This window comes from Lathyrus oleraceus, chromosome 2 (assembly GCF_024323335.1).
Source record: "Lathyrus oleraceus cultivar Zhongwan6 chromosome 2, CAAS_Psat_ZW6_1.0, whole genome shotgun sequence".
Taxonomy (NCBI): Eukaryota; Viridiplantae; Streptophyta; class Magnoliopsida; order Fabales; family Fabaceae; genus Lathyrus; species Lathyrus oleraceus.
The window spans coordinates 62,279,831-62,305,357 of NC_066580.1; the positions used below are offsets into that span (position 1 = coordinate 62,279,831).

Sequence of the window (25,527 nt, forward strand, 5' to 3'; positions counted from 1 at the left end):
GTGGAAGATGATTATTCGAAAGGCAAGATATACGGCTAGTATCCAAATACTCTAAGAAGAGGATGGATATTACTTCCAACTAATCTTTTTTCATTAGATTTAGTTGTGAAAAAGATTTGATAAGAATTTAATCAGAGTCTCTCGAAGATTACGAGTACTCAAAAGGCAAGTTATATGGAAGGTGTCTGAATACTCAGGGAAAAGGATGGATATTACGTCCAACTAATCCTTTTTCATCTGATAAGGAACATGTTGAACTCGATTGCGTTATTAGGTTTTAAAATGATAACGAGTATTCAAAATGCAAGCTATACGTCTAGTATCTAAATACTCAGGGAAAAGGATGGATATTACGTCTAACTAATCATTTTTCATCCGATTTTATTGTGACAAAGATTTGAGAGAATGATAAATATTCGAAAGGCAAGCGATACGGCTTGTATCCAAATACTTAGGGGAAAGTGATGGATATTACGTCCAACTAATCCTTTTTCATCCGATTTTGATTGAGAAAATGATTTTGGTTTAAATGTGAAAATGCTTGAATTTTTATTAGTGAAAAATGGTTTGGGTTTGATTGTAAATAAGTGTGACTTTATTATGAAGACAAGTTTGATCTAGTTTGAATATATATATATATGATTTTGATAAAAATAAAATATTGATTTTATTCATTTATTTTGATAGCATTAACTAATTAGTTTATTAAAACAGATATTAATACATTTATCAAAAGAACAAACATACTAAAATAAAATAAAATTCAAAAAACAACAAAAGTGGTGCACACATGCAATGAGGTTTAGAAAAAGAAAAAGCACTTGACCTTAAGGCCCAACAACTTAATAAAATAAAAAGCAAAAGTCAAGGGTATGAAAAATAATGGGGGTGTGTGGCTTAATATAAGGATAAATCCTAAAGTTGAGGCCCGAAAGCAAATCAAAAGGAAAAAAGGCCAGGAACGTGTGTGGTCGTCTGACGAAGATCAGACGACTTTGATCAAAAGAAAGATCAAATAAAGGGGAGCATTTTAGACCAAAGAATCAAGATTTTAGGTCCCAAATTGCAGTGTTACTATAGGGACTCCTATACACGAGTATCCTTGAGATTGATCAATAGGCTCTGATTTGGTCAGGGGGCATTAGAGAAAAAACAATAGTAGGTCAAAATAGGGGATCCAATAGATCTCTCCTCATTTGCAACTATTTTTCTCTTTCTTACCTCTAATTCTCTCTCCGCTTTCTCACCTCGTGTTCTTCATGTTCACGAAGAACACTCAACCCATAAATCTTTTAAGCACCCAGGTTATAACTCGATTTTTCAAGCTAACAACATCCTAACATTAATCAATTAGAACAAACTTCATTATGAACATAAACTCATCAATCTGGAAAATAAAGAATGCAAAAACCTTATAAACCAAAATTTGTTTGGTTTGTGTGAATTGAAGAAAATTAAAGCAAGAAATCAAAGGGATAATGTAAAAACAAACACATGAGCACATATCGGACAAGAGAATGCAAAAAAAAAAGTGAAGAAGAGTACCTAATCGGGATTTTGGATTTTCCAGAATCCGGTGAACATTCTGGTGAGGGATGTGTTTTCCTGCAAGGTATTCCCAAATTCTGGCAACCTGCAAATTTCTCAAACGGCTCCAAATTTCATAGTAAATTCGTTTTTCAATCCTTTTTGCTTTTTTCTGCTTCTGTTTTCTACTTCTATTCCTTCTTCTTCTCAAATCAATTAACACTATGGTTGACTCGTGAACTTTCTGTTTTTTATTTGGAGGTCCAGCTCAAGGAAAATGTAGAAGTAAAGGGGTGGTGACCTGAAGCAGTGAAGAAACGCTTCAATGGTGGTGGAAATCGCAGATGGATGTGACTCGGTTACTCAAAGTTTCTTCATCATAAAGAAGCTTTGTTTTCAGTTCTCTTTTCTTATTTTGGTAAAATTTGTGGTTGTAAATTATGTATTATCTCTTAGGCTTTATAGTGCAAGATTTTGTTAGAACTTCAAGTGCGTGGAGTATGTACAGTGTGTGAGATTTTTGGTGAGAATTGAGAAAAAATCATTTGAAGTCTGTTGCAAATGTGTGTGGATTAGGATGACGGATTTGTGTGTCTATATATGAGAGAGAGAGAGAGAGGATTATGTGGGATTTGGATAAGAATAGTGTGAGGAGTGAGGAGAAATTCGTGTGAGTTTGTTGTAAATTTGTGTGAATGTGTGAAGGCGATGAAAGAGAGATCATTATGAGCATGTGAAGGTGGGATTCCCTAGTCTAAACCATGTGAATTAATTTGTTGTAAAATTCATGTGTAATAGTGATATATGTACATGATGGAATGAAATGTTTCATTGACTTTTATTTGACTTTTGGTGTACGTATGTGACGAATGGTATGATGTAATGTATTATGTATGTGACAATCAATAAAATGTAATATTTTGTACTTGTGTCTTAAGTGGAAGATTCAATTTTTGTATTTGACTTTTAATTTGAATTTTGAGTGTAACTGTGTAAATGATACATTTGATGTATGTATGAATGGAATGCCACTTGAAAATGGATTTGGATTTAGAATTTTGATGATGAATAAATTTGAATGACCTTTAAGAGAAAAACTTTTTTCTTTGTACACCAGACCCCGTATATATTCATATCGACTTTTTAATTCCAATTTTATAAAATGCATGTGATAAATGAAATGAATGGATGGATGACAATTATAACAAACTTAATTTTAATCCAATCATTTAATTTTTATGGGGTAATTGACTTTTATTGATTTAAAAATGAGAAATGACACAAAGGACAATTATCTTGCAAATTGTATTGACATCAGAGATCTTAACACAAATATCATAATGAAAAAGAACACTTAAAATAATAAGTTAATGAAAAAAATCATGGAATTTTTTTAGGATACAACAATCCTCTCTCTCTCCTTACACAACTCCTCCAACATCTTCCCTCGCACCTCCTGCAACATCCTCTTTGGCTCTTCCTGCTCCTCCTTTCTGATTCCACTTCTCCCGCTCTTATTATAATATCTCCTTTATCTTTTCAGCTACTATCTCTTCAATTTATCTCCTAAAATTTACATTTTTAAATGGTTGCGATGGTCCAAAATGTATCTTCAAGCCGACGCCTCTTCCAAGACCACACACACGCCCAACATGCTCCTCGGTTCCAATCGCTTCTACCAATATTTCATGATAGTATTATGGAACAAAGGCACCAACTTTGACTTGTTCAACCAGTATATCCAACTACACATTAAATTAATTCAATTAGAATTAACTAAAAAAATTAATAACTTTGAAAAAAGTATTTCCTTACAACTTTTTGAGTCACATCGCGTGTAACCTTTGATGTGAACGAGCACTCTGGTATTTGACATGCCCTCTGCCATTTCTTATGGTGTGATGATGGAGATGGACTCTATTCAAGGCTTCTAGAAGGATCTCCCAACTCTAGTTCCTTTTTTTCTTTTCTTTTTTCATTAATCATTTTTTGTTCAAGTTTATCATATCCTCCATGAGACAATCTATATGGATAGATATTTCTTGCTCTATTTTATTTCCTTTATGGCTCTTTGCCAAAAATTTATGAGAGGTGAGAGACTTTACAAATTCCTCCCAAACTTTCTTATCAATAAATGAATACTTAATGTATGGAGTCACTACATTATCTTTTGGATGTTTAATATATTCATTTGTGAGTTGTATCTTAATGCCCCTCCAACACTCCCCAACATATCCAATCCATTTCATTTTTAACATATCATTCTATAGATTAATAATCACTTCATATGTTTACACAATAGAGTTGATATTATTAGTAAATCAAAAAATAAAAATAAATGGTCATATATACTTGTAAACAAATCGAAAAAATCATAATAAATACCGTAATATCGGTCCATATGCTATCTTTCAAATCACCATTAACCTTACGCCATTTATCTATCAAAATACTCACTTTGCTTCTAACTAGTAATTTCATGTAACCCTTAAAATCATTAGCATCTTCACTAAAAGCCTTTTCGGTTTTCAGATCAAAATTAACCAGAGAGCGAACACTATTTTCGTGGGCTTTTTTAACCTTGCTATACATCATGGAACCTCTAGATTTTCTTTTACATTTTGTATTAAAAGATGTTGCATCAGAAGTTGTATTAGATGTACCTGTCGAATCACCCATGTTTGTGTAAATTAGGAAAAATAGCAACATATATATCAACTGCAATTCACATTATAATACTTAAAATATCATGAAAGGAATTGTTGTGAAACATTTTGTCTTTGGTGTTGTGAAAAGAATTCACATTTAGAAATCACAACCAAACTAAATATTTCACATTTGTCTTTTGTGTTTAACTAGAACATAAAAACAACAACAATATAAACGAAGAATAGAAACGTACAACAATAGAAACATACAACAATAGAAACCAAAACCACTATCAAACCTAAAACACATTGCATCACATGTGGGCCAAGAACACAACATTAGGTGATTTGTTTTATATATATATATATATATATATATATATATATATATATATATATATATATATATATCAAACACATATTTATATCCAATTCAATAGGACACACACAATAATAATAATAACCATGTCTTTCATCAAACACATATTTTTCTAACATTTTTCCTCTCAATTACATTATCTCATGCTAATCATGCAGGCTTTAACTTTATACACTTAAGTTCATGAAAAGTGTTTTTACTAAGATTTACATTGGTTTTTATGGTAGTGATTCTTTCAAATGACTATAAAAATCAAATCACAATCGAACTACAACAACTAAAACATCTTACATATATGGTATATAAATACTCGTAAAGAAGAAATTTCTCAACTAAACCACAATCGGAATACAAGTTACAAGGAAACATATATGGTAATGGTTTGAGCTCTATGAACATTTTAGTCGTATTACCTTTCAAATAACATTTTTGTGGTAACTATATTTCAAACAACATTTCTATGAAAGATGGACATTTCAGTGGTGAGTTACGTACGCCAAATGTGATGATGAAGCTTTGACAGGTTTGAAAAGAGATAATGTTCGAGTTGATGTTGGAAGAGTTGACGTTGAAAAGAGATGATATTCGAGTTGATGTTGGACGTGTTTTGATGAAAATCACCTAGGTTTTTTTTGAAGAGAATAATAATGAAGTTGATAGGTAAATGAAAAGTTAGAGTCTATTTTTCTGAAATATTCATGCAAAAGATTTATCACATCGGTTTTTAGGAAAAATCGAGGAAATATATATATATATATATATATATATATATATATATATATATATATATATATATATATATATATATATATATATATATATATATATATATATATATATATATATATATAATCCTCATATAGCGCCATATTCTGAATATTCATTTAAATTAATTATATCATCAGATTTTAGTAACAACCGAGAGTAATACAAGTAAAAAAAAACATAAAAAAGGAAACTTCCCTGGTATTTCAATTCCCTCGGTTTTGGTAACAACCAAGATAATATATTAATTAATAATTAAAAATAATATATAAAAAAACCCTCGGTTGGCCATTATAAACGGGTTTAATACAAATAAAAAACTAAAAATAAATAAAAAAGGGGAAATGGAATAAAGGGAAATGCATCATGTGACCCTAAACCAATTAAAAATAAAAATAAAACATAAATTGCAGTAACTGGAACTTGTAGAGGGGTATTCGTTACCATTAGAGATATTGACTAAATCCAAGATAAACCATACAAGTCGAGTCGCCACCGCACTTCTATTTATCCAAAGGAATGGTTAGAAAGCGAACAAAAACCTAAAAGTTTTATCGTATCAAAAACTAGTAAAAATGTCAGAGATCTGGGTAAGGGGGTTGATTATGCAATGGGAAGGTTTTAAGCACCCAAAACATCCTAGGTACTCCTAGGGAGCCCTTTTCATAAGTGTTGTTCTAGTCTAAAGGGTGTAGGTATATCTAAAGTACTATTTATTAAAAAGGAAGGTTAAAAGAAAATGACTCGCAAGGATGTCGCATCCACTACCTACGTATCTCATCTGAGTATGAGAATCAGAGTCTTCGTAGCTCGGCTACCTATGGGTTAAAGAGAAGCTTGCTCGATAAGACGTCGCGTCTTATGCCTCCGTATCTCATCTGGAATGAGAATCAGAGCAAAATGTAGTTCGGCTAACTAGGGGTTAAGGATTGTCATCTGAACATGGACTTACAGAAGAGGACACCAGCTGTGTCAAAGGAGGGTGGGCAGTGTGTTCAACGTCCTAGCAGTAGGTGTCGCAACTCGCTAAATCGAGTCTTAGGCAGTTACCTCTTTGCAATAGAACGGACTGACATGCCACAAGATCGGAGACGCACGGAAGGTCTAAAAGTGGGGAAGTTATGCTCTAGAGTTGTCATGCAATATGGACCTATGTGTTAGGATTTACAAAGGGGAACATTTACCTAATGTTAGCATGTAAAGAATAAGGGAATTCTACCTATGTTATCATACAAAGGGTTCTACCTAATGGGTGCTACCTAAACGGAACAAGAGTAGACGGATGGAGCGCGGAGAGGGGTTATGAATAAGGGTAGATGGCGATGCCGGAGGCAATCGACTTACAGGTAGATGGCGATGCCTGAGGCAATCGACTTACAAGAGGCTGGATGAATGCGTGCTGGTTCTGTTAAGTTTTGAAAATGATTACTCGACGTTGGATTGAGCTTTTGATCTTATTTTGAAATGGTTATCGGATGTTTGTTTTAATTCTTGTATTAACAGGTGACTAAAGAAATAAAGAAATAAATATTATACACTTTATGGGAGAGGGGTACATTTGTTATGAATGGGGATTGTTCATGGCAAACAAACAATAAGAATATATGCCTCATACATCATACAAGTAGGCAACAATTCTCAATCAGATCGGATAAATAAACAATATATTATCAAATAATGGAACATTTAAACAATGCATGGGAGTATGAACATGTTAAATAATCAAGCAATAGAAATCATGAATGAGAGAAACAAGTATAAAAGATAACAGATGAATCAAACAGATGAAAATATGCACACGAAGGGTCCACTGAATAATTTAATCAGGAAATGAGGTAAGGACCAAATAAAATCAAGGTAAAAGGCCTCCAATACATGGCATATGATATGAACAAGGGAGGATCAAAAGATCTCTTCAATTGCCATAAGCAATCCCTAAGTCAAACATCGATCATAAAGAAGTCAACTGAAAATTCAAGTCAACTTAAAAAATAACAAATAAATAGCAAATTAATCAATAAAATTATGAAAAATTAAACTAAATAAGGTGGGCTCAAGACATCATCATCCCCTAAAAAGATTTTAAAAATAACGAAAATTGGTACATAAATTAGTTAAAATAAAACCGAGGTCAAACCAAAAGTCAATTAATGAGACTAGGTTAGAAATAAATCAAGAATAAATAGTAAATTAATCAAGAAAATTATGAAAAATTACACTAAATAAGGTGGGTTCAGGACATCATCATTCCCCAAAAATATTTTAAAAATAATGAAAATTGCCACGTGAATTAATTAAAATAAAACAGAAGTCAAATTAAAAGTCAACCAACCAAATTAGGTCAAAAATAAATCCAAAATAAATTGAAAACATGAAATAAAATTCCAAGAAAAGGTCACGTTGACTATGAGTCCGTGGTCAACCTTCATCCCAAAAATCAAATGTTAACAATAATCTTAAGTCATAAAAATAAAATCAATAAAAAAAGTGTGTTAACATGGACCAGTTAGAATAAATAATTAAAGTAAAATATTAATATTAAAAAATTATATAAAATTAAATAAAACGTTAAGAAAAGTGAAAAATATTTTTGGGTAATTTTATGGACGAAGAAAATATTTTAAATAAGAAAAAGAAATACGAAAATGGAAGGATTAATGGTGATGAACATGGTAAGCAAGCGTAGATATATCAAAACATAGCCATGGAAGAGATGATTACCTAATGGACAATAGAAGTGGAATGGAATCTGATATGTGATGAAGCTTTTCCTCCTTGCAACGAAATTCCAATGCTTCCCTAGGGTTAGGGTTTCAGCTTCTTAAATAGGGTGGATTAGGTGTTCTCATGCGCTTTTTAATAAGTGATTTATCCAGAAGAATAAAAGTGTAAAGTGAGGTGTAAAATATTGTTATTTTGGGCCAAACATAAGTGAATGGATGTCCAATGCATGGGCAAAATAGGTAAAAACGTGACTGATTTGTGCAGCATGCTTAGAAAATCTGATTGGGCCAGCCAGGCCCAAAATCTGCCTAGAAAATCAAGTCATGGTGCCCACTTTAAATGAATGTATCTCTCAAACCATGGATCCAAATGAGATGATTCAAAAATTATGTGAAAGAGGACATGGCAAGGTACAATTATTATGAAGAAAGTATTTTCAAATAATGCCTTGAAGTGCAAGAAAACTGGCCAAGAAGTCTTGACAAATTTTGAAGATTTTGGACTTGGAAATTTTTCTAAGTGTCCTAAACAAATGTCTCACTTTGACTAAGCATAACTTTCTCAATTCTAATCCAAATGAAGAAAACTTTATATCTCTAGAAAGCTTGGAACAAGAGGAACAACTTTAATGTTGGAAAATGTTTCAAATGGAGCTTTTATCTTGATGCAAAATGGGGTTAAAGTGAGTGCAACGATCATAAAAACTTGCCCTAAATGGAAAGTCAACCATTTCCAAATTAAGTAACTTTTCCAATTCCTGATCAAACGATGAATCCATGATCCAACCTTGATCAAATTTCACATTTAGGATCCCCTAGGCATGGATTTTGAGATTCCACTCTCAAAATGTCAGGAGTTGACTTTTCTGGCCCCACAATTGACTTTTCCCAAACTGTCTTATTCCCGATTCCATTGATCAATTGAAGCACTTCTAGCTCAAATAAAGAGCTGATTTTTTGTATGTAGACCCTTGTGGACATATGGAGGTCCATGGAAAAGAGTTTCACCCAAATAATCAAAAATAAACCGATTTTATACCAAACCCTAGTTTTAGGGCAAAACGATCAGGAACTGATTGCACTGATTGCCAATGGATCTTTCTGAGATAATTGTGAATCTTTCTAGGCCAAGATGCCTCTTCAATCATGACATGGATGAGCCCCTCTACTTCCAACCAAAAATTTCCTGTTGCGGGTAGCCATGAAACCCTAATTTCTGATTAAATCTAGATGAACACTCTGATAGCTTTGAATCCTTCACTGATGAACTGAGGACCATAATAAGATACCTGGACCCCCCTGAGACCCTTGAGACTTGTATATTTAGAGAACGAAGTCCAATTCTCAATATTGCTTTGTGTGGGCTCCCTCTGTTAAAGAGTGATCAATCAAAACCTGATTCCCCAATTACTGATGCAGTATGCAATGAGTATGACCTAGTATGATGCCAATGAAATATGAAACAAAATCCCATGCTTCCAGGAAAAAATGAAGGGTAAATTTTGGGTTATTACAGAACTTAAAGTGAACTTCCTCATATTTATATTCCCTCAGTTTTGGTAATAACCGAGGGTATAGGTTGTTTATATTTATAAAAAAAAATGACGTTGTAGAGATATATACCTCGGTTATAGATACGTCTGGGTGAAAACTTTGTCATAAAAAGTATTATTTGTAGTAATGTATAATTTAGTAACGCATTTATGTGGATTTGGTTGATTAGTTTAGATGTGGTCAAATTAATTTAAATGGAGATTTAAATTTGAATCAAATCAAATCTTTTTGGAGGTTCTTAAGAAACAAATCAAAACAAAGTCTCCTATATTTTTTGAACGAAATCAGGGCTGCTACCGTCCATTAGAAAATCCCAAAAGTGGATTGTTATTCAAGGAGACTCAAACCTCACGAGTTAAGGGGTATAAGTTTTGAAGATTCCTTGTATTATGGTTTATCTTTTGAGTCTTTGCTTTTGTTGACTTTTTGTAGCACTCTAGCGCTTTATTTCATTTCGTAAAGCATATAGTTTGATTTGTTTTGTTAAGTTTTAATTCAACATCAATAATTTGTTGTATTTAATTAATCACTTGGGATTAATGATCGAGAGAAAGTGAGAGGGGTTCTATTATTTAGGGGAGTCCAAAATAGACAGTCATTAGGATTAGGAAGAGGAATTTAACAACATGTGATTATTGTTCATGTAAGAATAATTGTACTAATTCAAAATAGTGAATTTCCTTTATTGGGTAGAGTGCCCTCCAGACATAGGTGTAGTTTCACTGAACTAGGTTACCAAATCTATTGTGTTCTTTATTGCTATTCTAATTTTTCATTTTGTATAATTTAAACTATCATAACATGGTAGTATACACTGTCTCTAACATCATGTCCAACATTTGTCTCCTAAGGAACATAATTTCAATTGACATCAGTGCAACATCCTGTTCTATTTGGGTAAGCTGCAAGGAAGATATTTTTTGTTCAAATGGAAAACAATAAGGATGGAGGTTCAGTCAATTGACCACCTATTTTGGATTGAACCAACTATGATTATTGTAAAGCTATGGTGGTTTTCTTTCTTGAATCCATAGACTACAAAACTTTGAAGGTTGTGGTTAAAGGTTGGAAACACCCTGTGATCACTTCTTAAGTTTTTACAACAAGCTTAATGCCTGAAGTTTATTGGTCCAAAGATAAAGATGATGAAGTTATTGGAAACAACAATAAATGTTATATTCAATGGTGCTGACAAAAACATGTTTAGACTAATCAACACTTTTACTGAAGCTAAAGAAGCTTAGGAGATTCTCAATGTTGCTTATAAAGGCACATCCAAAGTGCGTATGTCAAGGTTGTAGCTCCTCATAACTAAGTTTGAAAATATAAAAATGATGGATAATGAATCCATATATAATTTTAACATCCGACTTCGTGACATTTCCAACACTTAATTTTCCTTATGAAAGAAGATGTCTGAAGATAAGCTAGTTAGAAACATCTTAATATCTTTACGTAGGAAGTTTGACATGAAGGTTGCAACTATTTAAAAAGCCTAGGACTTAAGTAGCATGAAGGGTGATGAACTCATAGGTTCTTTATAAGCCTTTGAGATTGCTATAAGTTATAGATATGAGAAGAAAAACAAAAGTATTTCCTTTATATCAACATTGAAGAGGGTAAATATCAAGCTGAACAAAATTTATCAGATGCTATAGCACTTCATGGTAGAAAGTTTAAGGAATACTTGAAGAAACTTAACAGAAAATGGAGGAAAATGTCCCAGATAAGGTGTCTGACATCAGCTCCCATCGCAAGAACAGAGATGAAGACAAACCTAATAGAGGAAAGGGAGAACAATGTTATGAATGTGAAGAGTTTGGTCACTTTAAATCTGAATTTCCTACTTTTCTAAAGAAATAAAAAAAGGGATTGTCTATTACTTGGTCGGATTCTGATGATGAAAGTGAAGGAGAAATAGCTAACAAGGTGGTGACTTTCATTAGGAAATATGAATGTTGTCGTGATTCTCGTGATGATGATATCTCAGTAGAAGAACTTGCTGAGACATATAAACTTTTTCTCACTCAGTGGAAGGAATCCTGCTTGAGAGAGGAGAAAGAAAAGAAGACTATAATTTCTCTACTTTTCGAGAAAGGAAAAGCTTGGCTCAACCATTGAAGGTCTTGAAGAGGAAGTCACATTGTAAAAGTCCAAACTTGACAATATGAAAAATATATACATATGTTTAACAGTGGTTTTGATATGTTATGTGAGATCTTGGAAATTTGGGAGAAGAAGACTATTGGGTTTGACTACAGTTCCATGAACAAAAAGATTAAAATTTTCACTAAGAAGTTTGTTGATCCTAAAAAGAAAACTGAGTTTCTGATGAAGGGTCAAATGTCCCATCATTCTGTTCAACATGTTTACCCTCATAATAAAGGAAATAAGAAATCCTCTTGGAGGTATCACCATTGTGAAAGATATGACCATATAAGACCCTTTTGCTATAGATTGTATGGATATCCTCAGTCTTATATTCAAACAAGGCCCAAAGGAAAGAAATGGAAGAAAACTCAAGCAAAGAAGAAGTGGAAACTCAAAGAAACTGTCACTTGTATTATAGCTCACACATCCTTTAGAGTTTCCTCAAGAGAAGATTAGTATTTTAATAGTTGATGTTCCAAGCACATGACTGGAGAAAAGACATATTTTGAAAAGTTGAAACTCTACTCAAATAGCTATGCCACTTTTGGTGATGAAGTTAAAGGAAGAATCAAGGGAATATGTAAACTGGTTAGTCCAGGTTTCCTTGCCTTGAGGATGTGCTGCTGGTAGATGGTCTGACTGCAAACTTGATCAACATCAGTCAACTATGTGATTAAGGTCTTAATGTGAAATTCAACAAGTCTCAGTGTATTGTCACCAGCAAGGAGTAAGAACTGATAATGAAGGGTTCCAGGTCCAAGGACAATTTCTCTATGTGGATAATGCAACCCTCATCTTGTTTGATGTCCAAGGCTGATGAAACTAAGTTTTGGAACCATAAACCTGGTCATCTCAACCTTAAGAGCATGAAGAAGATCATATTTGAAGAAGCCATCAGGGGTTTTCCAAAGCTGAAAATTAAAGAAGGCAAAATCTATGGAGATTGCAAAATATGTAATCAGACCAAGATATCCCACAAGAAGCTTTAGCATTTGACTACCTCAAAAGTTCCCGAGTTGCTTCATATGCACCTCATGGGGGCCTATGCAAGTGCAAAACCTTGGTAGAAAAAGATACATTCAGTTGGATACACTATTTTTGTTTAGGTTATTCATATGATTTATGAATTACCTTAATAATATATATTATCGAAAAATCATTAAGTATTTGAAAGTGAGATAAATACACATAAGAATAAACTATATTTGTTGTTTAACAAAATTATTTTTAAAAATTTCATCGAAAATCTTTTTTTAAAGGTTATGTTTAAACACTGAAAACAATATAAATATAGTCATTTGAAACATTTTAGTTAAAAATATTAACATGAAAAAAGTTATAAAACTAGGGGCAAGATAAATAAGTAGACACACAAGAATTAATATTAATTCAATAACAAATTTAAAAACTATATATAATTTGTTCTTTTTAGAAAGATTTATCGATTATTAAAATGTTAAATACAAACACTGTTGTGACTTAAGGAGGATGTTCATTGTTTGGAACAACACATTGAGATAAGAGCATCCTTTAAACACTTGAGAATTTTTTACTCCGATATGAAATACATCGTTTTGAAGAACACCCAATGAATTATAGAAGTAATATATAGTGAATTCTGATGGTATAATTTTAAAGAGATGAAAATAAATTAGTTTGTGTTTGAGTGTGAGAAAAAATTGAAAGAATTAGGGATTGTTTGATTTGATTTTGTAAAATTATTTTTTATTTTTTAAAATCTAAAAATAATAAAATTTGTTTGGTAGTCTAATTTTACAGAACTATTTTTTTAAAAACAATTCTCTATTTAAGAGTTTTAAAAACAAAATACTAAAATAGATTTTAAAAGTTTTGGTTTTTTTTGTTTTTATTTTTGAAAATTAGAAGAAAAAAAAACAAAGAAAAATTCTGAAAGAAACTATAAATATCAATCACCTCTTGTTCAATGGGGGGAAGAGCGCTTGAATCTATCCATTTGATAAGTTGGGGATCCAATGTCTATGATAAAGGGAAGTGAGGGGCGCTCATCACCTACATAAACCTATCTTTCCAAATCTCATATGGGTCTACGTAGGGTTCCAATAAATGTCTTCCTAGTAGAGCTTACAACATTATCTAACCACTTTTGGGAAGAATCTTTATGCTAAAGAAGGAAAGGATCACCCAAAAGTGGGGAGGGTGCGCCATGTTACAAAATATTATATGGAAAACTGATAACGCAAAAACGTATCATATTTTTGGCTCCATATGCATTGCTTTTTACTTGATTAACGCTTATTATTACGCAGTATTTTATGTTTATTGCGTGTATTTATCGATTAAAAGGGTTTACCGCAAGCAAAATGGAAAATAGCAAAAAGGAAAGAAAAATGAAAGAAAAAAAAGAAGAAAATGAAGCTTTTATAGATATAATGGGTCACCAAAGCAAATGGGCTTGTGACGCCCATTATCTAGGGAGTATAGCGCCCGTCACATTGGCCCAAGGAATAGGTGGCGCCCGCCACCAAGTCTTAAGAAGTGGCGTTCAGTTGCTAAAAAGGTGGCGCTCGCCACTCATTCAAAGGCTAGGGTTGTGGCAACCGCCACAACCTAGTCTTCTATCTTTTTCTCCACATTTTTAACCAAGAATCTACCCACCTTGCTACAACTTAGGGATTGTGAAAAGTATATGAAAGGAGACCTCTCAGACTCGCACGACGCTCTCTTCTTCCAGTTTTCAAGCGACAATTATTTTTTCAGCATTTATTTTTTTTCTTTTTGTTTTCTAGGCAGTTTTCTTTCTTTGTAAAAGTGATAGTTTCTCCATATCGGGGACTATTGTGGCTTATTATTTACGCATTTGGGATTCAATTGTAAGGTTTATTCATTGCCAAAGCCTGCCGAAATTATTTTAATTGAAGGATCAAGATTTAGTTCCAGTTCCTAATTCGCAATCCAGGATTTATTTTGATTACTGTTTTACTTATTTATTCCTTATTGCATATTTAATTTCCCAAATACCATGTCTATTACCGGATCCATGTCCAGCTAAATCCTTAGGTATCAGTATGTAAAGACCGTCGAAACGACAGGATTCAATAAATAATTGGTGTTAGTTTTTATAAAACTTATTTTTCCGGTTTTAGTTTCTTATTTTAATCAAACTGTTTTCCGTACGAGAGTACAAAACAAACTAAGGTTACAATCAACAAGAACAAGAGTTTGAGATTTTAACCAAATAGCTTAAACTAGGCATTAATCCTAAACACAGCGAGAGCGCTTTAGGATTAATTAGACTTTATTTATATTCAAAACTTACTTTTAATTTCAAAATGAGACCGCGAGAGCCAAGCATTCGGGTTTAGGAGTATGGTCAGAGTCAATAAAAATGAGAGTGTGAGACTAAGTCCTTTCTATAAATACTTTCTACTGAAGAATATTTTAGCCAATAAGATTTCACCAATTATCTATCGAATCCCCGAAGTTTGATGTATTACATACCGATATCCCCTATATCTCATATCTTTATTCTATTTACGTTATAGTTATTTCTCTTCATCCATCCAATCTTAGAACGGTCATCAACCTTAGATTTACATAACAACAATAGATAACGATACGTTCGATTATTAGTCCTTGTGGGTTCGATAATCTTTAAAACTACCTGATAGGACTATGAACTTGCCGTCACGATTCACATAGACTTACTAAGTCACAATCAAGTTTTTTGCACCGTTGCCGGGGACTAATTTAGTCGATATCGTAACTCTAGTGTTTCCCAATATAGACTAAGGAAAACAATTCTTTTTCCCTTTCTACATTTGTCGAGTGTATGCCAAGTACTCACTCTCAAGGCGAGAAATTAAAACTACAATTCGACGAACCCGAGCGTCAAATTAGATTAGAACGCCGGATACGAGACTTGATACGGGAACATCGTATCAAGCTAAATCTTCCTGACCTTAACATTCCTACTTCTAAATCAATTATTTAACCAGAGATGGCCGCAAGAGTGCAAAATCGTCCTCTTAAGTATTATGCAATCCCTTCATAGGATGAACCACATAACAACATCGCTGCCCCTGCGACCGAAACCAACAATTTTGAGCTAAAGCCTTCACTGTTGTCAACCGTACAACAAAACCAGTTTTCAGGTAGTCCCATGGAGGACCCGAACCTACACTTGTCAGTATTTTTGCAATACGCAGACATGGTGAAAGCGAATGGTGTCAGCCCAGAAGCTATAAGACTCCGCCTTTTCCCATTTTCATTAAGAGATAGAGCTAGACCTAGAGCTTGGCTCCCGTGTCTATCATCCAACTCTGTCACTACGTGGAACGAGTTGAAGAAAGTCTTCTTAGCCCGATATTTCCCATCTAGTAAGACGATTATGCTAAGAGCCCAAATAAACGGGTTTAAACAAAAGGATAATGAACCACTCTTTGAAGCTTGGGAGATATACAAAGATATGATGAGGCTTTGTCCACATCACGGTCTAGAAGAATGGCTGATCATTCACACCTTTTATAACGGTCTCTTGTACAATACAAGATTGACAATAGACGCCGCCGCAGGTGGCGCACTGATGGATAAACCATACAACGAGGCCTATCAACTCATCGAAAGTATGGCCCAGAACCATTACCAATGGGGAAGAAAAAGAAACTCTATATAGAAACCTCAATCGAAGATCGACATGTACGAATTAAGTAGTCTTGACCACGTCAACGCCAAGGTAGATGCTCTGACTCAAAAGATAGAGAGCTTGACCATAAAACCAGCAGCCGCCGTGCATGTTGTAGCACCAAACTGTGAGATATGCGGAGTTCAAGGGCATACTGCCCCAGAATGTCAACTCTTGACAGGAACCCACACAGACCAGGTGAACTATGCTCAAGGAAACCCTTACTCAAATACCTAAAACCCAGGTTGGAAGAACCATCCTAACTTTTCATACAAAAACAATAATTCATTGTATGCATCTAACCAAGCACCTCTTGTACCACCAGGATATCATAAAGCTGCCACAAATACTCAAAATGCTCCTAGGAAATCAAACTTAGAAATAATGATGGAAAACTTTATAGCTACCCAAGCCCAAACAAATAAGGATTTCCTAAATCAAAACATACACACTAGTGAGAAAATCAAGCAGTTATCAAACAAGGTAGATGCATTTGCCACCCATAACAAAATGTTGGAAACACAAATCTCGCAAGTGGCTCAATAACAAGCACCTACTGTTGCTCCTGCAGGCACATTTCCTGGACAGCCGCAACCAAACCCGAAAGGTCGTGCAAATGTTATTATACTACGAAGTGGGACAGAACTAGATGGACCGGCCGACTCTAGAACTCAAAACCCATCCATGCATCAAGACCCAGGTAAGGTAACTGAGAAGGAAGACGAACAAGAGGAAGATAAAAACGAAAAGGTCGTAGAGAAATAAGAACCTTGTGTGCCTCCACCACCGTATAAACCCCCTGTCTTTTATCCTTAAAGACTTGTTAAATCTAAAAGTGTAAGGAAATTTAAATAATTTGTAGAGCTTCTAAAACAATTGAATATCACAATATCCTTTACAGAAGCCATAACTCAAGTGCCCTCATATGCTAAGTTTCTCAAAGAAATCTTATATAACAAGAAGAAGATAGAGGATAACGAAACCGTTACACTTACTGCTGAGTGTAGCGCCATAATACAAAACAATATGCCTCCTAAGCTGAAAGACCCAGGTAGTTTCTCCATACCCTTGTAATCGGAAAGTTTGTCATCGATAAAGCACTATGCGACTTAGGAGCCAATATTAGTTTAATGCCATGGTCCATATGTGAAAGGCTAAAAATGGGAGAACTAAGACCTACGAGGATATCCGTACAACTGGCAGATCGTTCTGTTAAATTTCCCGTAGGTATGCTAGAAAATGTTTCGGTGCGCATAGGACAATTCTATATTCCTATTGATTTTATAATCATGGATATAAAAGAGGATTCCGACATCTCTATCATATTAGGAAGACCATTCTTAGTTACAGCCAGATCTATTATAGATGTTAAGAAAGGCAAGCTAACCTTCGAAGTTGGTGAGGAAAAGGTCAAATTCATTTTGACGCAATTCCTAAAGGCACCAACTATAGACGATACCTGTTATGTACTAGATGTCGTCGACGAATGCATAAGAGAGATGGAGAATAAACAAACATCATACTCCGAAATACTAAAAATTCCAAGGCCTCCTACTTTTGAAGATGAAAATTTAAGTAAGGAATACCAAGATGACAACCTAAGCGAATGCCTAGCACTAACGCCCGATCATATGCCTTGCCCAAAGAAACCAACCCTAGCACTTAAGACGTTACCCAAAAATCTAAGGTACGAATTCCTAGACACTGAACTTGAGCGACCTGTAATAGTAAATGCAGACTTAGGGAAGATAGAGACCGAAAAGCTTCTACACGTTTTGAGAAAATACCTAACTGCTTTAGGCTACAATATCTCAGATCTAAAAGGAATAAGCCCTTCCATATGCATGCATCGCATAATGCTAGAGGAAGACAGTAAGACCTCTAGAGAGCATCAAAGAAGGATACATCCCATTCTAAGTGATGTAGTAAAGAAAGAAGTGCAAAAGCTGTTAGAAACAGGTATTATCTACCCGATATCCGATAGTCAATGGGTCAGCCCAGTACATGTCGTACCAAAGAAGGGAGGCGTCATAGTTATGAATAATGAAAAAGGAGAATCTATAGCAAAAAGAGTGGTTACTGGAAGTAGAATGTGTATTGATTATAGAAAATTAAATAAAGTACTCGGAAGGATCATTTTCCTTTACCGTGTATTGATCAAATGCTTGAAGGATTGGCTAAGCATTCTCACTTCTGCTACCTAGATGGTTATTCGGGATTTTTCCAAATTCCTATTCATCCCGACGACCAAGAGAAAACGGCCTTCACATGCCCCTATGGTACATTCGCCTACCGATGAATGCCATTCGAACTGTGTAACGCTCCCGCAACATTCCAAAGATGCATAATGTCAATTTTTGCTGATTTCATAGATGACATCATGGAAGTCTTCATGGATGATTTCTCCGTATGCGAACATAGATTTGAAGGCTGCTTATCGAATCTTGAAATGGTACTAAAAAGATGCGTAAAAGTGAACCTAGTTCTAAACTGGGAAAAATGTCATTTCATGGTCCGACAAGGAATTATGGTCGGACACATAGTATCCGACAAGGGGATTGAAGTCGACAAGGCTAAAATAGAAGTTATAGAAAACCTCCAGCTCCCAAAAACCGTAAGAGAAATATGAAGCTTCTTAGGACACGCCAGTTTCTACTGGAGATTCATTAAAGATTTCTCAAAAATCACCAAACCACTGACCGGCTTATTGATGAAAGACGCTGAATTCATCTTTGACGACAAATGCCTAGCGGCGTTTGAAAAACTGAAAACAACTCTTATAACCGCACCTATCATGCAACATCTCAAATGGAGATTACCTTTTGAAATCATGTGTGATGCTAGTGACAATGTTGTAGGCGCAGTCTTAGGACAAAGAAAGGATAATAAAATTCATGCAATATACTATGCAAGTAGAACCCTAGACCCTACACAAATGAACTATGCCACCACAGAAAAGGAACTTTTAGTCGTAGTGTTCGCTCTGGATAAATTTCATTCCTACCTAGTAGGAGCAAAGATAATTATCTATACCGATCATGCTGTAATTAGGTACCTGTTAAACAAAAAAGATGCCAAACCAAGACTCCTAAGGTGGATCTTACTATTACAAGAGTTTGACCTAGAAATCAAGGATAAAAGGGGCACTAAAAACATCGTGGCCGATCAATTGTCAAGAATGGAAGGTATTGAACCTGAACGAGTGCCTATAAATGATGATTTTCCATACGAAAGACTCATAGCCCAAATGGAAAGCTATACAGCTAAAGATGTGTTAACCCATAAGGATACCAGAACAAACAAAGTAGTGGAAGCAATCTACACCCAAACCAAACGACCATGGTACGCTGACTTCGTCAACTACTTAGCAACTAGGGTGCTTCCGCCAGACTTGACCTACCAACAAAAGAAAAAATTCTTCCACGGTCTTAAACACTACTATTGGGATGAGCCTCTACTTTTCAAGAGAGGCACCGACGGTATTTTCCGTCGATGTGTCCCAGAAGATGAGGTAGAAAACGTAATTTCCCACTGTCATTCTTCTCCCTATAGAGGACATGTAAGCACCTCGAAGACTTGCGCTAAGATCTTGCAAGCTGGCCTCTTTTGGCCCACTCTATGGATAGATGTCCCCATCACGATCATAAATTGCGACCAGTGTCAATGCACTGGCAACATATCTAGACGCGAAGAAATGCCGCTTAAAGGCATTTTGGAAGTAGAAGTCTTCAATGTTTGGGGAATCGATTTTATGAGACCTTTCCCATCCTCTTTTGGTAACAATTATATCCTTGTTGCGGTCGATTACGTATCAAAATTGATTAAGGCCATAACCTCTCCAACGAATGACACACGAGTGGTAATTAGACTCTTTAAGCGAATAATCTTCCCTAGATTCGGAGTGTCGAGTCTTGTCATCAGTGACGGTGGCTCCCACTTTATTTCAAGGATTTTTGAAAAGCTATTACTGAAATATGGAGTCCCGCACCGTGTAGCAACACCTTACCACCCACAGACGAGTGGGCAAGTAGAAGTATCAAACCGAGAAATTAAACAAATCTTAGAAAAGACAGTTGCCACCTCTCGGAAAGATTGGTCTTCAAAATTACCAGAAGCCATGTGGGCATATAAGACAGCTTATAAGACCCCAATAGAAACCACACCATTTAAGCTAGTTTATGGAAAATGATGTCATCTGCCGGTAGAATTAGAACATAAAGCATATTGGGCCATTAAGACCCTTAATCTCAATTACACTGCCGCATGCGAAAAAAGAATATTAGCTATCCATGAACTAGAAGAACTTAGACTAGATGCGTATGTGAATTCTCGAATCTATAAAGAAAGAACAAAAAAATGGCACGACAATCACATATTAAGGAAAGAGTTTAAGGAAGGTGACAAAGTACTCCTGGTTAACTCCCGCCTCAGACTCTTTCCCGGAAAACTTCATTCTATATGGTCTGGTCCATTCGAAATTACCAATATCTTTCTGAATGGAATAATAGAGATAAAAGGAAAAACAAGCAAACCATTAATAGTAAACGACCAACGTTTGAAACATTACCACATCAGTGATAACAATGATTTCATTGCAAATCTTAAGCTTGCAGAGCCTCACGCTCATTCGAAAGAATAATACCTATCCTATTTCTGTCGAGCTTACGACAATAAACAAAGTGTTTGGTGGGAGACAACCCACACGCTGTCTTTAACTATTTAATTTCATCACAAAATTTATAATTATTACTACTGCTTAATTTTCATTTCTTTGTTCTCTTCTTTAGTTATTTCTCATAAAGTTAATCGGTACCTTTCTGTATTATTGACCATTACTAACTTAATGCTATTATCTACTTGATTTTATCTAGCTACTGACTATCACAATGTAACAAGTAGATTACATGGATATAGTCTTCAGAGGCAGAGCTCAAAAGAGACGTTTTGAGGCTCTAGCTCAGAGAGAAATGACACTAACCTTATACCCTGATGGACGCACCATGACAAAACTAGGTATAAGAGACAATGTTACATTCCTAATTAACCTACTAGGCTGGGACACCTTTTCTATCAAGAGAAAATTTAGTTCCTACAGTAGGTTGACTTTAGAATTCCTAAGCTCCCTAGTGCACCTGCCAAACCATGGTATTGGACTTAACAAAGGCCTTATCACCTTTAGATTGTTTGATATGGATTACCGCTACACCCACAGAGAAATGGATGAACTCCTAGGATACCCTAATGGTCCTGATACCTTTACCATTACCCAGGAAGACAGACCTGTAGACCATCAATTAGATCTCTTTTGGGGTAGCATCACAGGAAATGACCATCCTGAGCCAGACCTTATGCATTCAGAGAACACCCATAACCTTGCGATTCGTTACTTCCATAAGATCCTAGCTCACACCTTGTTTGGAAAGGAATAGAACAAAACCTTTGTGTCCAAAGACGAACTCTTCATAATGTATTGCGCATCACAGGCCCGACCTGTTAACGCTGCTACATTTATGATAACTAATCTGTACCGTATGGCACAAGAGGACTATGAACCAATCTTAGTGGGAGGCTTAGTGACCATGATAGCAAATGCCATCGGACTGAGACAACCACTTATCAGGCTTACCCCTTTAGGTGGAATACGACCAATGAATATTGACTTTTTCTTCAACACCGGTATCATTAGGAACCTAGGTCCATATGTGTTTGAATTTCTAATCAACCGTGAAATAGTACACCTGTTTACCCTGCCAGACCCTAGGACGAGTGTACATGATAGGAACAACTTCCTTTATGATTTTGATGGACCACCAGATGCACCACCTTCTCCTCCTGAGACACCCCAAATCTACGACCACTTTGACAATTATCTCTCTGATGCTGAATCACATGCCCCAGTTATGCCTGCTGCACCTCTCACCGATCATGTTGCTGCCATCGAAGCTGTTAAGACAGATGTCGCCAATCTGAGAGGCGAGCTGAACACCCTACTTGTGGAATTCCACAGCTTTATGAATGTAGTGACAGAGAACCTGGATCACATTTACCAACACTTCTACTCGTTCGCTCCTCCTACCAGCAGCCGCCGTAATGGCTAATTTATTTGAATTACCGATTTACAGACTTTTATTTTATTTTCTTGCTTGGAATTTTATTGTTATTTGCTTTTACACATTGGGATTTATTTAATTACTTCATTTCTTTTTATTCCAGTAGACAAATTATGTCATCTTTTCCCGTCTACTCCATTCTTTTATTCGTCAATTTTGCAATTAAATTCCATTCCACTATATCATGTTTATTATTCTCATACACTATATACTACCGGTAAACTAAATTCCATTAAAATTCTATGGTCAAATAAAATAAAGGCACACACATGGGAAAGCATACTGCATGTGGCGCCAGCCACACACAGTTGTGGCGCCCATGTGAGGGCTGTGACACCCGCCACAGGGCCCATAATGGCGCTCGCCACCAACACCAAAAGTGGCGCAAGCCACTACACAAGCCTGCACGCGCATGCTGTGTATTTTGACCATTCATATGACTTTATGGTGTTGTCCTTTGCATGCAAGACAATGCCTTAATGACATTCAACCACTTTCGACAACTCTTTGACCAAGACATAAATGCAATTTATTTACCAATTAATTTTCCAACCACCATCACCTTTATATAAACCACCAACATTACCTCAAAAAACCACACCTGTCATTTACATATTTCTCTCATCTCTTGCTCTATTCTCACTACATTACACAAAGAGTGTGAAATTCATTATGGCACAGATGAGGGAATACGAAATAGTGTTCAGAAACGACGAGCCAGACGAATTACAAGAGGAGATGTAAATGTCTCTCAGTGCAAGAAAGATTGAATCAACAAGGTACGCCGTTGAACCCTATTTATTTGCTTTAGGAATTCTAGATAGTGTTAACTATATGCTAGACACTTTAAATTTAAATTATTTTCTATCTCTCAAGGACCCTGTCTATGCTCAATTAACACTAGAATTCCTAAGCTCGTTAATTTTTAGTCTCACACCTAACACAAACTGCTCCAGTGGGACTGTCCAGTTTCGTTTATTTAACATCGAATATGCCCTTACATTTTCCCGACTAGAGGACCTGCTACATTTCCCCCATGGGGATGGCGTAGTAAGTGAGGTCCCGGATAATGAGGGTTGGCAACGCGCCTTCCAACCATTTTGGAGGGCAATAACCGGTACAGTAACCCATAGTTTTGAGGAAAACAAAGCCACTTTAATTCAAAACCCCACTATTCTATATTTCCGCCAAATATTGGCGTGCACCATTTTTGGCCGAGCAAACTCTAACAAGGTGAATGAAAAATAACTCTTTTATTTGTTCGCCACATTTTTGCCACAAAAGGTGAATACCGTCTCTTTTATGCTATCTCACATGCAGACCATTGTCAATGTGAAGTGAGGGCCGATTATTTTTGGAGGTTTAATAACCTCCATAGCCAGAGTCCTAGGACTCAAAGAAAAATTCACCAGGCTAACCCCGCTCCCGCATCATGCCATTGACATTGACATGGTCAGAAGCATGAAACTAGTAAAACGAAGGAGTGATGGTAAATTTAATTTAATAATTATTAATAATGTGTTACAAGATTTTATCCTCCCAAATCCAAATCGCACAGATGTACGCAACCCGAATAGTTATTGTTATACTAATGATCTGGTGCCTAACCAAGTCCCCGCGTACATTCCTGAGAATGTAGCTGCTGGCGGGGACACCGATGAGGATCATATTCCAGAGAAAACTGCTCCCGCTACTGACCCACACACCACATACATGTCCTTTGAAAATGTTGCAGGTACATCTTCTAGTCAAAGACCAAGAAGAAATGTGGCACCAGCCACTCTTGATGAGATTTATGCTGAACTGCTGCGACGTAGCAAATTAGACGCTCAGCGCGACCTACAGATCCAAAACATGGAAGCTCAGCAAACTAAAATGATGCAAATCCTTCGCCAAATGCAGCATGATCAGCACGACTATGCCTTCAGAACCGAACAAAACATGTATGGCTTGATTGATGAAATGGCAACATTGACAATGCGTGTGGAAGATCTCCAGAACTACATGCCACCTCACTATCCAGGAAACGGTGGACGTGCACGTACACGTGGCAGAAGGCGCAAGTAGCAGGATACCCAGGTTCTACCTTTCTTTCCTATATTATGTCGTTGCATTGGGGACAGTGCAAAATTTAAGTATGGGGGAGGAAGCTTTACCGCTTTTTATTTACCGCTTTCTAGTTAGATTTAAATTATTGTTATTTCCTTTAGTTATTTTATTTTTTGTGTGGTTATTTTAATTTTTGTTAAAGTGTTAGTCGAGTTAAATATCAATGTGTTGTCGAGTCTTTATGTGTGGTTTCCGTTATTTACTAATTCTCCTATTTACTTAAGTCATACAATTTTTTTGCAAAATTCTAGACTTAGAGATACAGTACACCTTTTGAAAATTCTAACCTATAAATCAAACAGATGTTGAATTCTAGAGATTTGGAAAAACTTTATAAGATTGGTATCATTTTAACACCTTAAATCTCCCAAGTATAAGATCGATTCGAGTACTTGTCATGCCATATCCTTAAATTCTATCCTTTAATATTTCCTTAAGTAGTTTATCTAGCAGTCAACACCACCCTAAGCACACACTACGCAAGAAGTCGATGCAAATAAGTGTATGATTTCAGGCTTAAAAGAAGAAAATATTATGAAATGTATGAAAAATGTTGCTCCTTATAAGTTAGGTGACCCTCACCCGATCATTTATCCCAACGGTATAACCATCTTCAACTGTTATTTGAGCCAAAGTGCGAAAAAGAAAGAAAGAAATAATGATGATATCATAGTCACTAACACACTATCTTGCTATGAATGTGAAAGGATAACGAGCTTAATGTGATTGCGCCATAATGAAAAAGGATGAAAAGAAGGTTTAGTAAGGTAGGCTTAGGCATGACAACATGATTCAGATTGGTTTGTATAGGAGGGAGACGTATGGTTGCAACAGTGCGACTATGTGTTCCAACGATACCCTTAGTGTGGAAGTGAGTACCTGTTAATATCATTTTGAA

At 35.5% G+C, this 25,527-nt stretch overlaps 2 long non-coding RNA genes and 1 other non-coding gene across 6 annotated transcripts in view; 1 reads left to right on the forward strand and 2 right to left on the reverse strand.

Annotated features, from left to right (window-relative positions):
- Positions 1-1,799, reverse strand: part of LOC127118093 (uncharacterized) — a 6,532-nt gene extending 4,733 nt beyond the window's left edge. For 2 of the 4 annotated variants that reach the window (XR_007802094.1, XR_007802093.1), the window contains exon 1: positions 1,546-1,780. This is a non-coding gene — a long non-coding RNA (uncharacterized LOC127118093). Of the gene's footprint in view, positions 1-1,545 lie in introns of all 4 variants that reach the window. The other 2 variants (XR_007802091.1, XR_007802092.1) reach the window with 1 other exon arrangement.
- On the forward strand, positions 1,534-2,452 carry LOC127118094 (uncharacterized). Its single transcript, XR_007802095.1, has 2 exons — positions 1,534-1,666; positions 1,795-2,452. It is a non-coding gene; the product is annotated as an uncharacterized LOC127118094 (long non-coding RNA).
- A 13,664-nt stretch (positions 2,453-16,116) lies between these two features.
- On the reverse strand, positions 16,117-16,223 carry LOC127124130 (small nucleolar RNA R71). The gene has a single exon (XR_007803763.1). It is a non-coding gene; the product is annotated as a small nucleolar RNA R71 (small nucleolar RNA).
- Positions 16,224-25,527: the final 9,304 nt, after the last annotated feature.